This window comes from Chiloscyllium plagiosum, chromosome 43 (assembly GCF_004010195.1).
Source record: "Chiloscyllium plagiosum isolate BGI_BamShark_2017 chromosome 43, ASM401019v2, whole genome shotgun sequence".
Lineage (NCBI taxonomy): Eukaryota > Metazoa > Chordata > Chondrichthyes > Orectolobiformes > Hemiscylliidae > Chiloscyllium > Chiloscyllium plagiosum.
The window spans coordinates 11050846-11064122 of NC_057752.1; positions in this window are offsets into that span (position 1 = coordinate 11050846).

Consider the following 13277-nt stretch of genomic DNA (forward strand, 5'->3'; position numbering starts at 1 on the left):
CATCAGTCACAGAAGGCCTTAAAACAAGTGTACTGGTGGATTCTGTGCGTTCCCTCTCCAGGGGCACTCATAGACAGGCATAACTCCTGCATAGAGGCAGGTGGTGTGGCTGACCAATCTCCTGGACCTGCTAACAGCCACCTTTGTCAGACCCCAGGAGGTTTCTGATTCATTCAATCTGTTCCATACCAAAGATCAGGAGCGTGGGGCTGATGCACATCCAAATCTCAGGGGCTGCAACCTTTCACATTTGACATAAAAATGAAACATAGATTCCTCCCGGTGCAGAATGAACGCACCTTGCAGAATGTGGAGGGTGTGCAACAGCAGCAGTCTGTACAGGGACCCTCTCCATAGAGTCATTGTCCTGTAGCCCAACTCATCCATGCTGACCAGATATCCTAAACTGATCTCGTCCCATTTGCCAGCATTTGGCCCACATCCCTCTAAATCCTTCCTATTTTTGTACCTATCCAGATGCCTTTTAAATGTTGTCATTGTACCAGCCTCCACCACTTCCACTGGCAGCTCATTTCATACACATACCACCCTCTGCGTGAAAACATTGCCCCTCGGGTCCTTTTTAAATCTTTACCCTTTCACCTTAAACCTATGCCCTCTAGTTCTGGACTCCCCCACACTGTGGAAAAGACCTCGTCTATTTACCCTATTTGTGTCCCTCATGATTTTATAAGCCTTTGTAAGGTCACCCCTCAGACTCCGACAGGCTGAAACCTTTTTCTCCAGACCGTCAGCCTCTGTAACGACCTTGTAAATCTGTTTTTGCACCTTTTCCAGTTTAATTACATCCTCCCTATACCAGGGTGACCAGAATTGTACACAGTACTCCAAATATGGCCTTACCAATATCCTGTACAGTTGTGACATGATGTCCCAACTCCTATATCAATGTTCTGACCAACAAAGGCAAGAATGCCAGCTTCACTACTCTGTCTACTTATGCCGACGCTTTGAAGGAACTATGCACCTGCACCCTTTGGTCAGTCTGGTTTACATCACTCCCCAAGGCCCTACCATTAATGGTGTAAGTCTTGCCCTGATCTGTTTCACCAAAATGCAACACCTTGCATTTATCTAGATTAAGCTCCATCTGCCATTCGTCGGCCCAGTTGATCAAATCCCACTGTATTCTTAAATAACGTTCACTGTCCACTTTCCCTTAGTGTCCTCCATAAACTTACTGACCATGCCTCCTATATACATTTATCTAAATGACGAAAGACAAAAGACCCAGCACTGATCCTTGCAGCACACCACTGGTCACAGCTCTCCAGTCTGACCAAAGCCCCACACTGAGTAATGGCATGATTTTAAGAAATCCAATGATTCTGACCGTGAGCTGGATGTTATCTAGGGATGCCCATTATGCTAGTTCATCCAGTAATATCCAGCCCACTCCCTCTACCATTCAGTATGTCTATGACACTAGTCACCTTGGCAACCCACATCCTCTTCTGCCAGCCCCATGAGCCCACACTGATGGGAGGTGGTCTGGATTCCTGTGCTGTGGATCCTAGGCAATAGCTACAGGAGACAGCTCTGGCTGGAGGACACCATCTTTCAGACCCTGATCTGTTTGTGATAAAAGATGGACAGCAAGTAGGTATGGACACCCTGGGGTGGGGTGCAATTGATATGCACATTTCTGTGGAGTGTGGGAAGGGTGATGCCCACATCTCTGTGGGGTTTTTTTTGGGGGGGGGGGGGGGTAGTGGCAATGCCTGAGTCTTCACTGGGTTCATTGAGGGGGTGATGCTATGCCTTCACTGGAGTCAATGGGGTGAGTGCCTGAATATCTTTGGCAATCACTGGGAATTGGGTACAGTGCCTGATTCCCAAAGTCCAATTGCCTGGGTCCTCAAACAGATGAACGACAGCAGACACCTCCTTCAGTGTATCTGCTTCTTTAGGGCAAGGAGACCCGAAGATATATTCAAAACCGATTCAATTATGGCTTTAGAAGGGAATGGGATAATTTCATCATCTTTTGTTGGGATGTGGCTATTGCAGGCACAATCAGCATTTATTGCACATCCCTAATTGCCCTTGGGATGGTGGTGGTGAGCTTCCTTTCTGAAACTGTTGTCGTCCATGTGCTGTTGAGTGAGAGTGTTCCAGGATTTTGATCCAGTGACAGCAAAGAAACGGTGGTGCAATTTCAAGTTTGGATGGTGAATGGCTTTTCGCCTGCACTCTCGATACTGAAAACAAAATGTCTCCTGTTTAAATTGATTGCCTAATTGGACAGCATATACTGAACAATCCGGAGGCTACTAGCACCTACGCTAACATATTTTAAGAAAATCAATCAAGCCTATCATCTAGCTTATTTGCTAGAAGTGACATACATTCATACGCTGGGACTAGTTCTTGGAAAATGAAAGCAATCTGTTCAACACGTGTCCCTTTTTTGAATGACCCAGGAGCTTGTGGAGCCTATAGTTTTCCATTGGCTGAGGCATTGCTGGAAAGGCTAATCAGAGTCAACCTGCCAAGCAATCAGCATCCTTTCCTTCTGTCATTGTAAATTGTTTGAAAGTTGGCATTCTTGTGTTTGCCCTGGTAAAATGCAAGATGTAAATATGTCTCTCAGAAATAATTGCTTCCCAAAAGATCGTTAATAAATTAGTCCGAAGGAGTGTGCAGGTTAGGTGGATTGGCCGTGCTAAATTGCCCCATAGTCTCTCGGAATGTGTAGGCTAGGTGGATTAGCCAGGGGAAAAATGCAGGATTACAGGGGTAGGGTAAGAGGATGGGATGCTCTTCATAGGGTCGATGTGGACTCGATGGGCCAAATGGCCTGCTTCCATACTGTAGCGATTCTAATACAGATTGTGAATAGTTGAAGTTCAGCACTGATTCCCTGTGGCACTCCACTGGTTACAGTTTGCCAACCCATTTTTCCTGATGGGTGACCATCCTCCAAGGCAGATTTCGGGACAGGCAGCAGTGAAAAGTGGCCGAGCAGAGGCTGATAGCTAAGTTCGGTACCCATTGGGAGGACACAGGCGCGCGCACGCACACACACACACACACTCCTACAAACTCTCTCACTCCCACACTCTCTCATGCATCCTCTCACAGACTTAGACCCCTTTACACTCTCTCTCACACCCACGGACACTCACAAACCCCCACCCCAGATATATATATATATACACACACACACATTTGTGGGGTGAATTTGTACTTGCAGAGTTACGTTGTATTTTGCTCAAAAACTGCATGAATCCATGTAAGACTCTGTTAACTCATTTTTTTTTAGATTAGAATCAGTCTAAACATTATGGCACAGATAGGGAACACAGGGGGCTAACACCTTCAATATATTATCTGGACTGACACCAATTGTTAAAGTTAACCTGAGAATGTAACTTTTAAAGTTTTGTGATTTACATATGAAAGAAGTGAAACTATCATGGTCTTTCTAACAGATGAGAGACTTAACAGACAAACAGGGTATTTTTCAATGTATAATTTCAGTTACATCACACTGTAAACTTTTGCTATAAATTCTGTCTTGCAATTGTGTACTCCACAACCACCTCCAAAAGCTAGTGCTTCCAATTAAACCTGTTGGACTATAACCTAGTGTTGTGTGATTTTTAACTTTTATATTTGATCCTTTTGCCTTAGCACTTGTATTCCTACGTAGTAACATTTGTGATTCATGTACCAGATCCTTCTGTACTGCAGGGCTCTGCAAGCACACTCCATTTAAATTGTGCTAAATATGCATTATTTTAATATTGCTTTCAAGGATTGTCAAAAGTAAATTTGTCATGTTTTCTGGAAATACCTGGAGTGTTTTTTTTTAAAAGAAGGCATTTAAAGTTCAGTGAATGCTGGATTTTATTTTTAAACAAGGCTTCCTGTAAATTGCATAAGTGGTGATAACTAGAGCTAGGAGCCTATAAAAATTTTGGATCTATGTCTAAAGTTATTATTATTTCCTTAGTTTAATACACTGGATAAGCCTATTATATAAGTTTTTAATAAGTTTAGCTGTGTTTAGTTGATCTCTCAAATTCAGAAATGGCAAGGACATCTCAGATCCATGGACTGTACACCCTGTTCCATGTGGGAAACCTCGGACTCTTTTGAATAGGTGCATGAAGTGTATCAGCTAGAGGAGTGGAAAAAAAATTGTTGAAGCAAAGGCTCAATTAAAAATGTCAAAACTGAGCTTGATATATATTCCATTGTCAGCCAAGCGTATTGAAGGATTTGGAGCTGAGGCAAGTAGACAGTGTTAAGATACAAATGAGTCGTCTAAACTGAGTGGAGGAATAGGCACAAGTCACTGACAATGTATACTGGGTGTGTAGAGTGGTGGTGAATAGCAAATATTTAATACGTTCTCACAGTTGTGTGTCAGCAGATTCATTTTGGTGAAAGAATGAAAACGAGCGTGTGATAATATCAATTCCAATTTATTGTGCGTTCAGGCATTTATTTCAAGATTGTCATTTCACACAAATAAATACTAATAGAAGAAAATTACCTCATCACAAAAGTCTGACTTTCATTAAATAAATGAAAAACTAAAACTGAAAATGGTTAGAATCCTATTGGAAGTGCAGGTACTCCTTCATCCATCAAATGCCAATTTAAGGTTCTTCTAGGGAAAGGCACATATCCATTCGGGCTGATTTGTCCTGCATCTGAGTGATTGTAGCCTTTTCCCTGAGCACATCCAACAGGAATACTGAAACAACTCTTTGTAACATGCTTTACTTTAGTGAAAAATCTTCAAGAGCAGCTTTCATCAAGAAAGATCTGCTCATCAAATCCCCTTCATGCCTGGTTCAACAATCTCTGGCTCCCTTCAAAGTCTGCTTTCTGAAGACAACAATACCAGTGTAAATATTAAGGTAACGTTTGCTGGGTTCGCCAAAATGAAATTATATGAAATGAAAGAAAAGAAAACATGTATGATGCCTGGTAATGACTTGATGATTAGAAAGGTCCCTGCTTTTAAAGTGATTCTAGGTCTTGCTGAAGGAATGAGCTTGTGTTCAGATTGAGTATTGTAACTCAGGAATAATGAACTGAATTGTCACTAACTCTTGAAAAGCTGCAGACTTGTTTAAAACAGACACAATGAATCAGATGATAATGTGGACTGTTGGTATATCAGCTGAATTTGTGATCGTTGTGGAATTGTGCTGTGTAAATATCATACAGTTGATTGGATGAGATTGTGTGAGCAAGCCAGAGCTGAGGTCAGAGTTTATTAAAAGCAAGAGATGAGCCTTTTCCCAGGGAGAACACGAGCAAATCTTAATGAGTGAATCGATCAAATCAACATGGAAAACATGATACATTTGTGATGTTTGCCAGAGATCAAACCAATCACTTACTGGAGACTGGACAGTGTCAAGGTTTGAGTGGACAGCTTCTTTGCATGCAAAGAGTATACTTTTTTTAAAAAACTTGTCTCGGAGCACAGCTAGCTCAGGAACGTAGGTCATCCAATCAGCAGCTGCCAGTTGGAATGGAACACGCTGATCACCTGTACTGGTCTGGTCTCCAGACAAATCCATGTAAAGGGGTTCACTTGTAAGTGGAAGCCTTTTACAGTATTTATTTGCAGGGTACATTGCTTTAATAAAGAATATTCTGTTGTTAGGACTGCTTTGGGTTATTGATATCCGGAGTAACCACAACAGACCAGGGAAAGTGGGAATAAGAACTGACGATGATTGGTGAGCCAGCCAGGAGGGTTGAAGATGAAGAAACAGCCAGGGTAGGTAATGGAAGAGGTGATTTGAGGTTTACATGACAGCGAAGGTTCCACTGAAGGAACAGTGGGTCCAGACTCTCTCAATTACTGAAGATCCAGTCCAGGAAGCCAATGGACTTGGGGCTCTGCTTATAAGGCAGAATCGACAAATGCCATTTGGTTAACATAATTTTAAACAAAAGAATTCACAAGAGATAGAGGAATTGAAATGAAAATTAGAAGAGAGGAGGCGGATGTGGAAACAACTTGAGGAGAAGCAGGGATGAGAAGAGAAATTAGAAAAATATGAGCCAGAAAGGGGATCGTTTGAGCTATAGGGAGAGGCTGAATAGGCTGGGGCTGTTTTCCCTGGAGCATCAGAGGCTGAGGGGTCACCAGATAGAGGTTTATAAAATCATAAAGTCTTTTCCCTGGGGTGCGTGAGCCCAGAACTAGACGGCATAGGTAAGGGTGAGAGGGGAAAGATTTAAAAGGGACCTAAAGGGCAACTGTTTTACACAGAGGTGGTACGTGTATGGAATGAGCTGCCCGAGGAAGTAGTGGAGGCTGGTACAATTACAACATTTAAAAGGCATTTGGATGGGGATATGAATACTAAGGGTTTAGAGGGATATGGGCCAAATGCTGGCAAATGGGACAAGGTTAGGTTAGGATATCTGGTTGGCCTGGACAAGTTGGACCGAAGGGTCTGTTTCCGTGCTGTACAGTTCTATGACGATGACTCTAAGTGGTGCAGCTGATTATGGTTTGTTGAAAGTCAGTGTGTCAATGGTCAACAGCAGTGTGACAGGCTGTCAAAAAAAGGTGTTTACATAGTGCTGCAGAACATCGGTGTACAGATCTGATAATAGCTCATCAGTCTCTGGACAAAGAAAATTCCCAAATACAGTATCAGGAAGAGAATCATGGTCCATATAGGACAAAGATGGACAAGCTATGAGAGGCTCTGAGGTGATCCTAAGTCAAGAGTCATACAGTCATATAGCCCAGAAACAGTCCAACCAGTCCACGCCGACCATAATCCCAAACTAAACTAGTCCCACCTGCCTGCACTTGTCCCATAATCCCTCCAACCCTTTCCTATTCATGTACTTATCAAAATGTCTTTGAAACATTGTAACTGTACCCACATCCACCACTTCCTCAGGAAGTTCATTCCACACATGAACCACTCTCTATATAAAAGAAATTGCCCCATGGCTTTTTTAAAATCTTTCTCCTCTCACCTTAAAAATATGCCCTCTAGTCTTGAACTCCCCAACCTTGGGGAAAATATGCCTGCCATTCACTATATTATCCATGCCCCTCATGATTTTATAAACCTTTATAAGGTCATTCCTCAGCCTCCTACGCTCCAGTGTAAAAGGTCCCAGCCTCTCCTTATATCTCCAACCCTTCATTCCAGGCAACATCCAGGTAAATCTCTTCTGAACCTTCTCCAACTGAATAATGTCCTTCCTGTAACAAGGATGAGGTGGATGATGTTAGGGATACAGGACAGTCAGTGAATGACCTCCACCCCAGACCCCCTGTAAATATCCATTGATAGGCCCTATGATATCGAGCTGACGTAAGCTGGCTGCGAATGGGTAGGTTGGGGAGATAAAACACAACGTAGTGGTACCATATACCCTCTGACCAATTACAGGGAATGGCTGAAAAACGTCTTAAATTAGACTTTGGGAAGGATCCATACAGGATTTCCAGGAGTTGGATGAGATGGCTCACCTCTATAATTTGGATTGAGATCGCTTGTTACTTGGGAGGTGCCAGTCTAGGCAGGATACACTAATGAAGAGGTCTCAAAGTACAGATACATCAATTACTAAAGGTTGCACCACATGTTAGCAAGGCCATTAAAACAAAAACAAACCAAGCACTGGGATTTATTTCTAGAGGAAGACAAGTTCAAGTGGGAAAGTAATGTTAAACGTTAAGAGTACTGTGTGCAGTTCTGATTGTCATATTTTAGAAGAATACGCCTTTGAATTATTGTAATTGTACTCTCCTCAACCACCTCCTCTGGCAGCTTATTCCATCCATGCACCACCCTCTGCATGATAAAGTTGTCCCTTAGGTCCCTTTGAAGTCTTTCCCTTCTCATCTTAAACTTGATGCCCTCTACCTTTGGACTCCCCTACTCTGGGAAAAAGATCTTGGCTATCCATGGCCCCTCATGATTTTATAAACCTTTATAAGGTCATCCTTCAGCCTCTGATGCTCCAGGGAAAACAGCCCCAGCCTATTCAGCCTCTCCCTGTAGCACAAACCCTCCAATCCCAGCAATGTCCTTGTAAATCTTTTGTACGCCTTTACCAGTTTAATAAAATCCTTGCTATAGAAGGGCGAACAGAATTGTATGCAGTATTCTGAAAGTGGCCTCACTAATGTCCTGTACAGCCGTAATATGACATCCCAATTCCTACACTCAATGCTCTGACCTGTGAAGCCAAGTGTGCCAAATGCCTTCTTCACCATCTTGTCTACCTGCGACACTACTTTCAAGGAACTATGCACTTGCACCCCAAGGTCTCTTTATTCAGCAATATGGAAAGGATCTCTTTTCTCTTAAAGGGATGAGCTGATAGAAGTCCTTAAAATTTTGAAATGTTTTGAGAAAGTGGATAAAGAGAGAATATTTCCTCTTGTGGGGAAGAGGCGGTTTAGAGATTATCAATATAAAATAGTCACCAAGAAAGACCATCAGCAGTTAGTTGTCCCCTGACTCCAAACTCTCAGACTTTATTCATTAGTTTATCATGGGACATCTTTTGAACATCTAGATAAATTACATCTACTGTGTTACCATTATCTACTCTTTGATACTTCCTCAAAAAGTTCGATCATGTTGGTCAAGCAAAGACTTTCCCTTTTGAACTCCATGCCATCGATTCATTATAGTTTGAATTTTTACAAGTTCTATTCTCCTCTTTAATGCGGATTCCATCAATTTTCCAACCATTAATGTTCAACTGATTGGTGTATAATTCCCTGGAGATGTTATGTCTCCCTGAACCACAGGAGTTAACATTAACTAACTGCAAGTCTTCTGGCACTTAACAGATTATTACGTGACTCTGCTATCTCTGCATGGGATTCTTTTAAAGTATCATGGATATAATGCAGCCAGCTCAGGGACTTTATCTTCTTTCCATTGGAAAAGCTTACGCAATACATCTTTTTAAAATTTTTAATGATTTATTTTATTAGACATCTCAACATTGAATATGAAACAAAATAATTATTTAATATTCGAGTATTGATGGAAAGAAATCCATGCTGTCAAAGCTTTTTGACTTGCCCTCACCAGGACAGAATTGCAAGAATGCCAAACCTCAAAAGGAATAACTATTTATACTGCGTGAGAAAGGGGATTGCTTAATTGTCAAGTGGACTCTGGTTGAGGTATTATCATGAAGAATGTACAAGGAACAGTTGTTCCCCAAATCTGTTGTTGAATAGAAAAAGGCTGCATTGTCTGATCATGTTCTTTTTGTTTGCAGAGGGCAGGATCGGATGCATGGTTATATGTAATTCGCAACAAATGCAAGTACAGCCCCTGACAACATTCTGATAATAATACCGAAGACTTGTGCTCCAGAACAAGCCACCATCTTAGCCAAGCTGCTCCATTATAGTCACAACACTGAAATCTACCCAACAATGTGGAAAATTGTTCAGGTATGTTCTATGCACAAAAAGCATATCAAATCCAATCCAGTCAATTACTATCATATTGGTCTCCTGTCGATTATCTGGAAAGTGATGGAAGGTATTGCCAACAGTGCTATCAAGCAGCACCTGCTCAGCAATAACCTGCTCAGTGACTCCCAGTTTGGGTCCCACCAGGGCCACTCAGCTCCTGACCTCATTGCAGCCTTAGTTCAAAAATGGACAAAAGAGCTGAACTCCAGAGAGGTGGGGAGAGGGACAGCCCTTGACGTCAAGGCTGCATTCGACCGAGTGTGGCATCAAGGAGCCCTGGCAAAACTGGAATCAATGAGTATCAGGGGGCAAACTCTCCGCTGGTTGGAGTCATACCTGGCACAAAGGAAGATGGTTGTGGTTGAAGGTCAGTCATCTCAGCTCCAGGACATCTGTGGATGGGGATGTTCGCTGGTGATTGCGCAGTGTTCAGCACCATTTGTGACTCCTCAGATACTGAAGCAGTCCATGTTCAACTGCAACAAGATAGGGACAACATCCAGGGGTTTTGGGCTGGCAAGTATCTAATCACATTGGTACCTCAAGTGATGGCGATGACCATGCCCAAAAAGAATTTAACTATCGCTTTGACATTCAATGGCATTACCATCCACTGGATCCCCCACTATCAACATCCAGAGGGCTTCCATTGATCAGAAACTAGATTCGCCATATATACAGTGGCTACAACAGCAGGGTCAGAGACAGGGAATCCTGTGGTGACTGACTCAACTCATGGTTTCCCAACTTCTGTCCAAGGCACAAGTCTCTTCTGAACAGCATTGTAGGTTTTCCTACAGATCGAGGGCTGCAACAGTGCAGAAAAATCGCTCACCATTGCTTTCACCAGGGCAATTAAGTATGGCAATAAATTTTAGTCTAGCCAGCTACACCCACATCTTATGAACAAATAAGCAAAAGCCACGTTGTGAGGTTACTGATAATCTTAAGTTGTTTGTATAATTCTTAGCACAATTAGTGTTATCCAATTGCAGAAATACATCTAATGCATTTTGTTTTGCAAGCACATACTAGTCGAGTGCAATCAGTGCTTTGCCTGTTGAAAATGTCCCAGTGAGAATGATGGGTCATAAAAAAACAGCAGTTCCTTTTGGCTGTTCACAGATACACACAGTACACACTGAACAATTCTGAGCGTGTGTACAATTACACAAACAACCCATGGAAGATCATCAGTTGGAGTTGCAAACCCACTTAAATTTTGGTCTTCTTGCATCTGTCCTGATGAATGCAAAGTGAAAAGATTTGAGCGCATGTTTTTTTGGAACAGTACTCCGGTTCTGTTCTCTCAAGCAACAATTGATTTAATATTTGTGCTCTCTATCATTCCCTGTAGTATTATCCTCTCTGACCACTATTCTATTCCCTTTACAGTCTCTCTTTTTTATGGAAGTGCTTATAAAATAGCTTAATATTTGATGTTCCTTGATAATTTAGTCATTCGTTATCCTATCCTCATCGATGTCCATGAATGCACAAACACACACTCGAGGCTGTGGAATAAGTTAGGAGTAGTGAACCTTTGCAGATCTTTTCCAGTCCACAGTCCAGTCGCACAGAGACCAGTTGTTTAGCATTTTGAAGCAACAAGCATTTTATGACCTTACTATTGACTAATTCAATATTTGCTGCTGCATATTGTCTAGAAACAAAGCTCTACATAGTAACTGCTTTGTGCATTGGAACCTGTAAACTACAGATACCTCAGGGTCTGGTGTAAGTATTTTCCAATCAACGTGTTCAGATGAACCTAGACCTCCTGGCTCAGAGATAGGAACACTACCACTGTACCTCAAGAGCTGTTGTTGTTTTGCAAATGTCTCTAGTTTCAAAATAATCACTCTATGTACTGCTCTAGTCTTCCCAGTAATCAGCCAAGATTATGGTCAGAACCTAATCAGCAACAGCAATGCCCCAGGGCACCAGGATTTGCCACTGTCTAAATCCCAGTTTTATTGAAACTGGTCTCTCTTCAGATAGTGTAACTTCATTAATGAACTGCATCTTTCACTTCTACTTACCAGCAGTAGGGCAATCACCTGACAGGCAAACAAGAGAGAAAATATAATGACAGGTTGTAGCAATATATCCAAGCCTATTAAGGGGAACTGCTCAAATGGATCGAGTGCACTGAAAGGTGAAAATATAACAGGAGGGAAAGGGAGATTTTGTTTGGTTAAGCAGTAGATCTGCAGGAAGACTGCTGGATAGTTGTGACTCTCAGTCCACCACTTTATAGAGCAGAAACAAAGATGTCCAGGCCAGTGATCAATTTTCAGCTTTCAAAGCCTCAGCCCCTCCAAATGAAGTGAGCCCATCATCAGGAGCTACATTAGAGTAGTGCTGGAAAAGCACAGCAGGTCAGGCAGCATCCGAGGAGCAGGAGAATCGACGTTTCGGGCAAAAGCCCTTCATCAGGAACAAAGGGCTTTTGCCCAAAATGTTGATTTTCCTGCTCCTCGGATGCTGCCTGACTTGCTGTGCTTTTCCAGCACCACTCTGATCTCTGATCTCCAGCATCAGAAGCACTCAAGTATGGCATCATCAGGAGCTGATGACCAAGAGTGATATCTTGTTCCTGAGATATGCTGCTCTGGTAGGCAGAAAACTACAATGTCGCTATTGTGTGCCTTGAGTGTCTGGGAGACCCCTGCTGTCTTGGGGGAGGGGCGGGGAGTTGGGGGGCCGGTGTATATAACATCCAGCAGCCTTCTGCGAGGTTCCACTTCCTTGTACTGCAGCTGCTAACATTTGAAATGCTGGATTCTGTACCAACAGAGGGAGATGTGATGTTGCCGAACTTGAGTTACCAGCTTTTGTGGGAAGAAGTGCTCTTTATTCAGCTTCTGCAGCAGAGGAGAAACCAGTTCACCCCAGGACTGAGCCATGCAAGCTTTCATTCACAGAACATGGTATTGAAAGTGAGAGTATGTGGTGCATTGAAACATTAATTCACAATTTGCAAGTGTGAGCAGTTTCAGACAGCCTCTTACATATTTTGTTACTGAGGCAAGTAAATAGTGTGCAAAAGTCTCAACTTTTGTTATAAAACACAAACTGACCTTGTGTGGGCCTGCACATAGGCCACATTTCTGGTGCATGCTCAGCAGTAGCATCATAGAATCCCAAGGGGGAAAGAGGCCACTCAGCCCAATGAGTCTATACTGATCCTCTGAACAGCATCCCACCCAACCTCTATCACCGTAATCCCACATTTCCCATGGAAAATCCAATTAGCCCGCACATCCCTGGACACAATCGGCAATTTAGCATGGCCAATCCACCTAACCTGCACATCTTTGGACTGTGGGAGGAAACCCACACAGACACAGGGAGAATGTGCAATCTCCACATAGACAGCTGCCCAAGGCTGGACCTGAACGTGAACCTGAGATCCTGGCACTGTGAGGCTGCCATGCTGCCCAGTGGCAGGACATACTCTGTCTTTTTGGAACAGCTTGTCATGGAGCCCACAAGGGAGCAGGCTATTCTGGACCCAGTGCTATGTAATGAACCAGACTTTATAAAAAATCTTAAAGTAAGGGAACACTTAGGAAGCAGCGATCATAATATGGTAGAGTTCAGTCTGCAGTTTGAAAGAGAGAAGGCAAAATCGGATGTAATGGTGTTACAGTTAAATAAAGGTAATTATGAGGGCATGAGAGAGGAACTGACGAAAATAGACTGGAAGCAGAGCCTAGCAGTGAAGACAGTAGAGCAAAAATGGCAGGAATTTGTGGGTAAAATTGAGGACACTGTACAAAGGTTCATCCCCAAGAAGAGA